Source organism: Thamnophis sirtalis, unplaced genomic scaffold (assembly GCF_051295495.1).
Source record: "Thamnophis sirtalis isolate CommonGarterSnake01/CBP01778 unplaced genomic scaffold, rThaSir2_p1.2 scaffold_5, whole genome shotgun sequence".
In the NCBI taxonomy this organism is placed as follows: domain Eukaryota; kingdom Metazoa; phylum Chordata; class Lepidosauria; order Squamata; family Natricidae; genus Thamnophis; species Thamnophis sirtalis.
Window position 1 is genome coordinate 94,514,533 of NW_028261385.1, and position 10,666 is coordinate 94,525,198.

Here is a 10,666-nt window from a genome sequence, read left to right on the forward strand (position 1 = left end):
ACATAGAAGAGGTCTCAATGGACATTTTTCTTTTTTTGCTTTTTGTTGGTACTCTGCTTTTAATTAATAAACCTAGTAACTGTACATATTTTCCATATGTTTATTGCTCTACACAATCTATGGCAGCCGTCCACCTCACAGCTCACAGGCCACATGCAGCCCTGGACAGCCAGAAATGCAGCCGCACAAGACAATAAAAATATTAAAAAATAAAGTTTGCTATTTATATACCTTAACTATATTATATATCTTATAGACAGCCCAAGAAAATCCCTCTTAATGCGGCCCAGACAAGCCAAAAGGTTAGACAACCATAAGCTAAGTTTTAGCTAAGTATCATATCATTCCCCATAAAAATCTTATTTTCCAAATCTAAATGCCACATTTGGGTAGATGAACCAAATAAAACTAAGAAAAGGAAGGAGAAGAAGAAAGGCATGAAAACGGAGAATCTGCATTGATTAATTTTGAAAACATCACAAAATCTTTCAATTACATGGGATGAAAAAAACTATAAATTCCATTTTTTCTTTGAATCACATTTTTTCGTATCTTAAATGTGTTTTCTTTATGCAATATATGTTTTCAGATGGATCTCCTTACTACAATACATATGTTTTCACTTGCAAGTTTACTTAATACTTTATTATTTTTAATTTGTCCTAATAGAATACATTCTCCTTGTATGCACTGTTCTCAAATAAAAGTATATTTAATATATTTTAATTAAGAAACTGCATTGTAAAATGGAAAAGAATAGAAATATGAATTTATGAATTAGTTTGAAAAGAACAGTCTGGTCAACATACAGTACATTAAAATAGGAACTGAACTAATAACTTTGTCTTCCTTATAAATTCTTGAAAGTTCCTATGCCTTTATACAAAACTATTTTGTGCAGATGAGCAGGTCAGTTCAATTCTGGCTTGATCTGAATCATCAATTTGATTTGGACGGCTGATTTCATCCAACTTGATGACTTGAATTGACTTCGAAAATTAAATCAATTTGAAAATCAATTTGAAAAAAAAAAGACATCAAATTTGAGTCAGTGGTTGTGAATTGCCAATCTAATTTGGAAAGTCCAAATTAAGCACCTTTGAATCAAACTTCTAAGCTGAGACTTTGTGCAACCCTATTAACTTGGGGCTTCTAAGAAAAGGCATTCCTGCTTTTACTGATACCTGAACAAAATAACAATAATGGAAAAGTATGAGACAAACGTGCTGATGAGCTTAAAGGGAAAAGAAAAGTAGACTGTAGTGGCAGAAACTCATGAACAACACCAGGGATTGGGTTCTGTGTGTTTCAATGGCAAATATTTTGTGATACGCAGTCCCTCTTCCATGGTAGCTAAAAAGATATAACAGAATAACAGTGTTGGAAGTGACCTTGGAGATCTTCTAATCCAATTCCCTGCTCAAACAGGAGACCCTATACATTTTAGACAAATGACTGTCCTGTCTCTTCTTAAAAGCCCCCAATGATGGATGTCTATGGAGATTCTCAGTCATCCAGGTCATGGTTGTCCCAAAGGTGCTTTTTCAAGAGGCAACTGGACTTTCTGGTTTTTCTTTGAATACATTTCACTTCTGAAGAAACTTCTTGGCTGAGAAGTGAAACGTCTTCAAGGAAAAACCAGAAAGCCCAGTTGCCTCTTGGAAAAGCACCTTTGGGACTCCTGTGATGGAGCACTCACAACCTCTGGAGGCCAGCCATTCCACTGGTTCATTGTTCTCACTGAACAATTAATAAGAACCTCTACAGTGCATCATGTTCCCAAATGGGTTGATTAGCCCTCAAAACAACAGCATTTCCCCCCCCCCCCAACATTGCTGCCACCAGTTAATTGAAAGAAGTAGGATAGATGCAGACAGGCATCTACTATAACAAGGACACGTAAAAAATCAAGTTCAAGAGAGGAGGAAGCCCATTTCCTTGGCTGAAATCCATCATCATCTGCCTCTCTCTGGTTCTACTAATAATAAGAAATTACCAAAACTGGGGCCAGCTAAATTTAAAGCTTCGAAGGCAGGAGGCAGTAGTAATAGTAGTAGTAGTAGTAGTAGTAGTAGTAGTAGTAGTAGTAGTAGTAGTAGTAGTTGTTGTTGTTTATTAATTGGTAACTCTTACAAACACATCAAATAAAATATAAATAAAATACAAGATCCAATTCCAGGGTAAAAATGATAAAAGAAAATACAGGAATCAAATACATAAGTGGTAAATGCAGTGCTGTCATAACTTTGAATAGTTGCCAAGCAAATGAAAGGTTGTAAGTCAAGGACTATCTGTATTTGAGGAAACATTTGAATTTATCTTTTAGAAAGCTCAATACTTCATTTTGAAACATTACCCATTAATGTTAAAATGTATGCCCACTCTTCAGTGTGCTGATAATGAAGACATGGCCCTCTCCCTACCATTTCCCTCATATTGGAATTCTCTTAGCCTACCAAGCCATAGCATGATGGGTGTTTTGAAACCCTGTGCTTTTCCAATAAGTGGGAAGTGGGAAGGAGGGATGAGTACCAAGTGACCAGTTTGAACATGCTCCACTCCATCCTCCAACTCCATATCCTTAGATGAGCTGAGGGAGGAAAGAAATGGCTGCCTCCTGGTGTGTTTTTGACTGTTGACCTACAGTGGAGTGTCCACCTTTGGTAACCTTTTAGACTTGTGGACTTCAACTCCCAGAATTCTTAAGCCAGCCATGTTGGGAGTTGAAGTCCACAAGTCTTAAATTTCCTAAGGTCAAACACTCCTGACCTACATTCTCTTTGGAGAATAAGAGTCTGCCCCCATAATTAGGGTGGGGAAGAACAACTTGATCTACAGGCTCACATTCTAAACCAGGAATGTTCAAACTTTTAAAAATTTTTCTAAAGTTTACAAAACCTGCTAACTAACTTGTTGGTTTTTTAAAGAAAACTTTGGAACTTTGGAGTTTAAAACAAAAATTCCCAGAGTTTCTGATCAAGAGCCAAGCTCTACTGAACTGGGTGCACTTGAGTGATTTCCCTCTTATTGTCTCTTAATAGCCCCTAAAAGAGCGACACGATTCCCTGGAGGAACCTTCGGAAGCCGCGGGGAACGCGCTGAACTCGATGCATCCAATAAACCTGTTTCTCTTCCTTCGTGGTCTCAAGTCCTGATCTTTCGTAAGTAGATTACAAACCACAATCTGCTGCAACATTTTTGGCGAGCCAGCCAGGAGTTGAGGGGTCTTTGGGACCCTCTGGAGCGTCCACCCCGGTGTCAGAGCTCATCTTGTCAGGGGGAACCTCCCTGGCGCCAACGGACCCGTTTGATCTGAGGGACTTCCCAGCGACAGAGGGCTCTGGCAGCAGCATTTGGCGATTCCAAGAACCACCAGAGAAGGACCAGAGACCAGGCATCTAAAGGCTGGCCAGCATCGCAGGAGGGAAGCCAAGTACATGAGGCAAGTACTGTGGGAACCCTATTTAGACCCGGACTCCTTGTTGAGCCGGAGGTGAGGCCTGATCTCCCTCACTAGGTGAAAGGTTTTGGGGAGGATTGTCTAGTGTATGTGTGTGTGTGTGATTGAGGGGGGGGGGGCTACTGCATTTCCCTACGAAAGCCGTGTCCATCCGGTATCCTGGGTCAGAAGCCTGTGTGGGGTGATTGCTAAATCCTTGTTGTCTGGTACCCTGGGAGGAGTTGGGGGGGCAGCAGTGTTCCCTTGACCCCTTACAATGTATGTTAAATCATTTTAAAGAAGGGTATGTGACTCAGGACTATGGCATTGAATGAAGCAGGCATGAGCTTTAAAAGTTTTGTGAATCAGAATGGCCCGCTTTTGGTTTTGGGAGGCCCAACAAAGGCAATTTTTGATCTCAACATAGCTTTGAATGTCCATAGGTTAGTGTTTGATCCTGATCAAACAGGATCCGTATATTGACATGTAGTACAATTTGTTGAGGAGACAGCTTGGCTAAAAAACAAATGCAAAAGACCAACAGTGTATTCTTATGGCTGTTCGGGTTGCACACCCCAAATGTCCCAAGCAGAGACCACCAATCCTAGCTAGTGCCCCAGAAGACTTGCCAGAACAGGAAGAGGATCACCACGACCCTCACCACGACCATGCCAAAGGGGGGCTACACCTAGTAGCTCAAGAGACTTGAGGGCATCAACAAGCCGAGCATCTGTGGAGTGGATAGAGTGAGGGCTGGACGGTGTGACCTCTATGATGTCAGAAGAAAGTCCTGTCAGAGGGACAGAGGATGGGGACCCTCTGAGAATTTTGGGAGAAGAAGGAAGAGGAGATAGAGCAGTCTGAAGAGAGGGAGAAGATTAGAATTGCAGTGTCTAACATTCTAGAACCTGATGTTCCTGCTCACACCAAACTGGCTGACTTTATTGAGCAACGATTCCCTTCAAGGAACCCTAGATGGAGCCCCTATGACCCCCCCACCCTGCAGTTGACTCTGCTACGTAATCATCAACAGTTAATTGTAAGGGCTGTCTGGCTGGGAGGAAAGCCAGCCACTAAAATGTCTAAACTCTGCCGAAAGCCCCGAGGTTTTTATTTATGGTAACCACTAACCTTCCTGAAAATATTCGGATGCTAGCTATGGCCTTTATTTCTCAGTCATCCGACACAAGCTGGAAGCTGGAAGGGGCACTGGGGAAGCCCCTCAAGGAGCTTATGGAAGTAGCTAGAAAAACTCTCGTCAATAGAGACTTGTTGGAGGAGAAGAAAAAAAAATCAAAAGATGCAGAAAAAAGCAGAGGTGCTCGCGACAGCAATTAGGGAGGGGAACAGGGCCCCACCCTTGGGATGGAACCGATGTGCCATCTGTTACGAACATGGCCACTGGGGAGGGGAGTGCCTCAACTGGGACTGGGCTCCACCCCCTGAGGAAAGGGAAGATGATCGCCCTAGGATGCCAAGGGATCCCCCCTACCAAGCTGCCCCAGGAGACGTGAATCTCACAGGAGGCCCTTCAATGGCATGCAGAGGAAAATGGTTTTCAGTCATTGATTCAAAAGATGCTTTCTTGTTTGCCTTCGAATGCCCAGTCACAGGCAGAAAGCAGCAATATGCTTGGACACGTTTGCATCAAGGCTTTGAAAAAACTCCCCCACCTTATTTGGAGCTGCATTAGCCATGGATTTGAAACTTTTAGACATTGCCCCACCTGATGTGGTTTTGAAAGATGTAGCTGACTTGTTGGTCACAGGCCAGACGGAGGAAGCTTGTCATGCCACTGCAGCAGCCCTACTGCTCCTGCTACGAGGCCTCTCGGACCAAAGCCCAATTAGTCCAATTGGAAGTTAGATATTTGGGTTACGACATCCAACAGGGACAAAGGACTCTGGGCCATGAGAGGAAGGAAGCCATTTGCCAATTGCCAGTCCCACAAAATAGGAAGGAATTAAGGAGCTTTTTGGTGGCAGCAGAATTTTGTCGCATTTGGATTCTCAATTTCGCATTGTTAGCAAAGCCACTCTATGAAGCTACCAAGGGGACCGGAAAAGGAGCCCTTGAGGTGGGAGGAAGAGGAACAGAACAGCTTTTTGGAATTGAAGCATGCTGTGACTCAGGCTCCTAGTTTTCTGACTTGACAGCCTTTTCAGTTGTTTGTGGACATTAAGCAGAATATGGCCATTGGGATACTGACCCAAAAGTTGGGAACATGGTATCGTCCGGTTGCATATTTGTCCAACCAGCTGGATCAGGTGGTAAAAGGGTGGCCAGCCTGTCTCAAGGCTGTGACAGGAACTGCCCTACTTACCCAGGAAGCCAATAAGCTCACCTTTGGACAGCAATTAAATATCTACACCCCCCATGCTCTTCGAGCTGTCCTAGACCAGAAAGGTCATTTGTGGCTTACCAATCCACGAATGTTGAAGTATCAGGGGCTTATTACACATAACCCCCTCATCAAGTTTGTCCAATCTATGCTTTGAATCCAGCAACCTTGTGGCCTGAACCAGACTCTGAAATTACTCATGACTGTTTGCAAACCATTGAAGAAACCTATGCCAGTCACCCAGATTTGACGGATAAACCCCCATCGCACAAAGATGCAACTCTTTGTACAGATGGAACCAGCTTTCTACATGAGGGCGTGCGAAAAGCAGCTTATGCTGTAGTCACCCTTGATGATGTGTGGGAAGCCATGCCCCTACCACCAGAAACCAGTGCCCACTTGGCAGAACTACATGCCCTCACAAGGCTTTGGAATTGGCATGAGATCTACAAGTCAACATTTACACAGAGTCCAAATATGCCTTCCTAACAGTCCAAGTCCATGGAGTCTTAGGAGAAAGCTCTTCACAGGAAAGAGGCCTCATCACAGCTGGAGGAAAGGACATCATATATGACCCCAAATTATGCGTTTGTTGGACAGTGTGTGGGCCCCCAAACAAGTTGCCATTATGCATGTATGGGTCATCAGAGAGGGGTTTCAACAACTGAAAGAGGAAACAACAAAGTTGATCAAGTTGCCAGAGCAGCAGCCTTGGATCCCCTTTCTTTACAGGCCACATGCCTTACTCTGTGGACCCCGGCTCAGGAAGAACAACCCCCATCGTATAGTCACTCAGGAACCCGGCAAGCTGAAGCAATAGGGGTGGAACTACTGGATGGGTGGTGGGTTCTGCTGGACAAAAAAGGTGTTTGTTTCCCAGCAGTTGGCATGGGATGCTGTCTCCTCCCTGCATAAGCATTTGCACTTAGGAAAAACGGCTTTGAAAAAAAGCCTTGGCTCAGGGAGGTCTATATCAACAATTTGTCTAGCCTGGCAGCTGCTGTTTGCTCTCAATGTCAGGTATGTGCTGCTAATACCCTCCGTCAAGGCCCAGTTCAGGTGGGAGGGTCAAGAGGGCAGATCACACCATAGAGGATAAGTTGGCCAAAATTTGTCAGGAAACCCATCTCAAATGGCCGGATGATGCCCACAGCATGGCATTGCTGGCAAAGAGGTGCACTCTCACCGAGGAGTTGGGTGTCTCGCCATTTGAATTGTTGTATGGGAGGGTTCCTAATTTGCGTGGCCCACAGGTGTTGCCCAACCCCAAGTTACAGACATGGTGAAGCTCAAACAGTTGCCAGCCCTGAATGCCATAGTCCACAAATTGCAAAAATGTTTTGTCTTGTCGTTCTCATGAAATTGTAACTCCAGTCCACAACTTCCACCCAGGACAAGAAGTCTGGATGAAGGACTGGTAGAAGGAACTATTGGGCCCCAAATGGTGTGGGCCGTATACTGTTGTTGTTTTTTCTCCCCTTGTTTTTAAGGTAGCTGAAATTAGGCCTTGGATTCACTGGACCCGTTTTAAATTGGCTGCGAAAGCTTACTGGAAGGCCTCCAGTGACCCTGCCAAGCCTCTATACCTCACGTTTTGGAAACACCAGGAGGAACGCCACCTCTTCTGCGGACACACGGGAAGCTGTCGCTCTACGAACAGGTGGTGAAGAACCAGCGCCCTCTGCAGGTGTCGCTCCAGGTGCCGTCGACACCCATCGCACAGGCAACGTATCGCATCTACCATGGACACTCCGCCCCGTCCAATGCCCAGGCACAACCATGAAGACTGACTAGCGCCTACGCCGAGCTGCGTGCATTAGGAGAGGCCTGATGCCGGCAGTTCTGATTGTGGTTTTTCTCCTATTCATTTCTATTCTCATTGACTCTCTTTATCTCTATCAGGCAATCTTGGCCAGAGCAAAGGGTGAGGCCCATTGGTGGTGTGGGAAGTTCCGAATGATTACGAGGACCCCCGCTCCATCCTTTCCTATAGGGGGGAATGAAGATAATGAGGGTACTCCCCAACAAACGGAAGCTAGGCCCCTCACCTCTATAAATGACTCCCCTGCACAGGTAACTTCTGAGCCAATGCTAGAAGAAATGGGTTCAGGGCCTTTCCCCCTTTGCAAAGACTGCTTTTATCAGGGTGAACAGGGACTGCATTTTGTGTATAATGAATGCTGGTTATTAAATTGCCATCCGGAGGAGGGGCTATCCCCCTGTTCAGAGGAGACAGGGAACTATTGGCAGCGTCGCATGAACCCCAATGTCACAACTTGGGCACCAAACAAACGATACAATTCAACCATTAGGTGCCATCGAAAAAAAGCCCATTCAGAGACCCTTCCCAGACCCCTTTCCAGAAAGGACAAGGGCTCAGGTGAAGTGGGCCCCCCTTGATTTTAGTCTGAAAATATGAGAATATGACATAACTTATGACCAGATTCCCATAATAGTGGAGATAACTTGTCAGCTTATTGGGGATATAGGGAATCAGTGGTTTCTACAATGGTGGTCAGAGGATGAAAATCTGTCAAGCATGGATGCACAAGACCTGAGTAAGTACTGGCGCATAGGTGTAACGTGCAACACTAGTGCTAAAGCCAGTTGCCTGGAGGTCTGGATAACCCAATCCAACTACTTGGAAACATATCAATGCCATGCGGGGACACTTGACAAAACCCTCAGCAGAACCGCTATAGCCACCCTAAATACACAGGGAAAGGGAACGGTGGTTCTGGAGCCACTCCTACAACAAGGTAGGAACCCCCGTCCCACACGCACCCCTCAGGAGGATGGGAGGGGTGGCTCACAAGGGAAGGAGAAGGGAGTCCCAAGGGAACCCAGGGCCACAAGGGAGGCCATTACCCCCTCTCCATTGGAATGCCCTCAATGCCTGCAGGATCCACAGAAGGACAACATGGGGGAAAAAAAAAACACAAAACCCCATCTAGCACTTGGGAAGCCCTGGAGAACATGTATTGGATTCATGGCACATTGGCCTACGAAGTCCTCCCTGTGTTCTTGGATGGATAAAACTTTGGGTTCTTTCTGTTGCCCATCCAATCACGACAGGTGCTAGGGGTCCGGGTGTATGACTCAGTAGGCCCCATCCGTCAGAAGAGGAAGGTAGACACAGCCTTCTCTAACTTTCCTTGTAAGGAACTGGCTGAATATGAGAAATCCGACATGTGGAATTCAGAGAGAATCGTATGCACCTATGGGAGGGGCCACTAGGGCAGAGGATGGGTATTGGGGTTACCGCACCCCCATTTACATGATCAATTGGATCATGCATTTGCAGGCAGTATTGGACTTGGCTGGGGAAAGGATTGATAAATCTTTGAATATCCTCTCCAGTGCCACTGGCAAACTCTGTACTGCAGTGTACCAAAATCGATTGGCTCTTGATTACCTCCACGCAAGGGAAGGAGGGTCTGTGGGAAGTTCAACTTGTTTAATTGCTGCCTTCACATTGATGAGACTGGACGTGTCATTAAGCAGCTCACCACAGAAATAAGGCAACTCACTCATGTCCCAGGGCAGGAATGGAAAGGTTTTGATTTAACCTCCACTTCTAACTCCTGGTTCCCGAAAGTGCCAGGGTTTCACCCCTCTTGATGGAGAAATGGGCCACTGCAAAGGTCCTGGCCCTGGTGGGACGCTCAGAAGAAGGACGCTCGAACAAATATGTTGGGCTCATGCTTCATGGAGAGGAACCTGCCATTTATGAAACTACACAGTAATCTTAGGATTGGGTGAAGTTTCAATAGGGGGGAATGATACAGCATGGGTTGCACAGGTAAACCCACCAGTGGCTGGCCAGGTTAGGTGGTCTTAATAGAATGGACCTTATAGATTCATTTTAGTTTGGCTTTTACTCCAGTGCCCTGGAGTCCCAAAGTTGACTTTTAACTTCCTCATATTACAAATAGGGCTGAACAGTGTGGCAAGACTCTGTAAAGGAGGGGCACAGGAAGCCAGTCGTGGGGGGAGAGATAGAACAGAGAAGTTGCAGAAAACTGTTGGGATGAATATCTGCTTTTGTATTTTTCCAAGATGTACTTCCCTGTTCTGAACAGGGGTTTTTACGTTTTGTATGAATACGCCTCTTTAAACGCCCTCTGATTGACGAAGTTTGATTAAAGGTATAAAATCACTGCCCTGGGCGTAGCCAGGCCAGTTCAGATTTTGGTGTGTGAACGCGCTGAACTCGATGCATCCAATAAACCTGTTTCTCTTCCTTCGTGGTCTCAAGTCCTGATCTTTCGTAAGTAGATTACAAACCACAATCTGCTGCAACAATGGAACCCCAGAACATACCATATTTTCCAGCATATAAGGCGACTGGGAGTATAAGACGATTCCCTACTTTCAGGCGCCCGCAAGCCGGCTGAAGGCCTCTGCACTGCTGGGCTTCCCTAGTTTGAACTCAGTGCCTTCCTCCTCCAGACTGCCAGCCACACCTTACTAAGCCATCCCAGTGCTCATCCATCCATGTGCCCAGATGAGGAGCACTGAGGTTATCGATTGAAAGACTGGCATCTGCGCTGGGGGTGCAACTTTCTGTTTGGCGGCATTGCTTTTTCTTTTCTTTTGGTTTTTTGGTATGGCCTTTTTTATACCTGGCGTATAAGATGACCCCTGATTTTTGAAATAATTTTTTGGGGTTAAAAAGTCATCTTATACGCTAGAAAATACAGTAGTTTGAAAAAGATTGTCCTAAATCAATCTCTTGTTCAAATAAGGCTGCTCAAGGGTGCTTTCCAGATACTTCTTCAAAATTCAGCAGGGCGACTGTCCAAAGTCAGCAACATGCTGTTTAACCGGGAAACACATATGAGTGCTAATCTAATGCTTACAATAAGTTCTGCCATTTTAAAAAA

At 45.2% G+C, this 10,666-nt stretch overlaps 1 long non-coding RNA gene across 1 annotated transcript; it reads left to right on the forward strand.

The window, feature by feature from the left end:
- Positions 1-3,098: 3,098 nt before the first annotated feature.
- Positions 3,099-10,026, forward strand: LOC148045477 (uncharacterized). Its single transcript, XR_015696750.1, has 2 exons — positions 3,099-3,161; positions 7,271-10,026. It is a non-coding gene; the product is annotated as an uncharacterized LOC148045477 (long non-coding RNA).
- Positions 10,027-10,666: the final 640 nt, after the last annotated feature.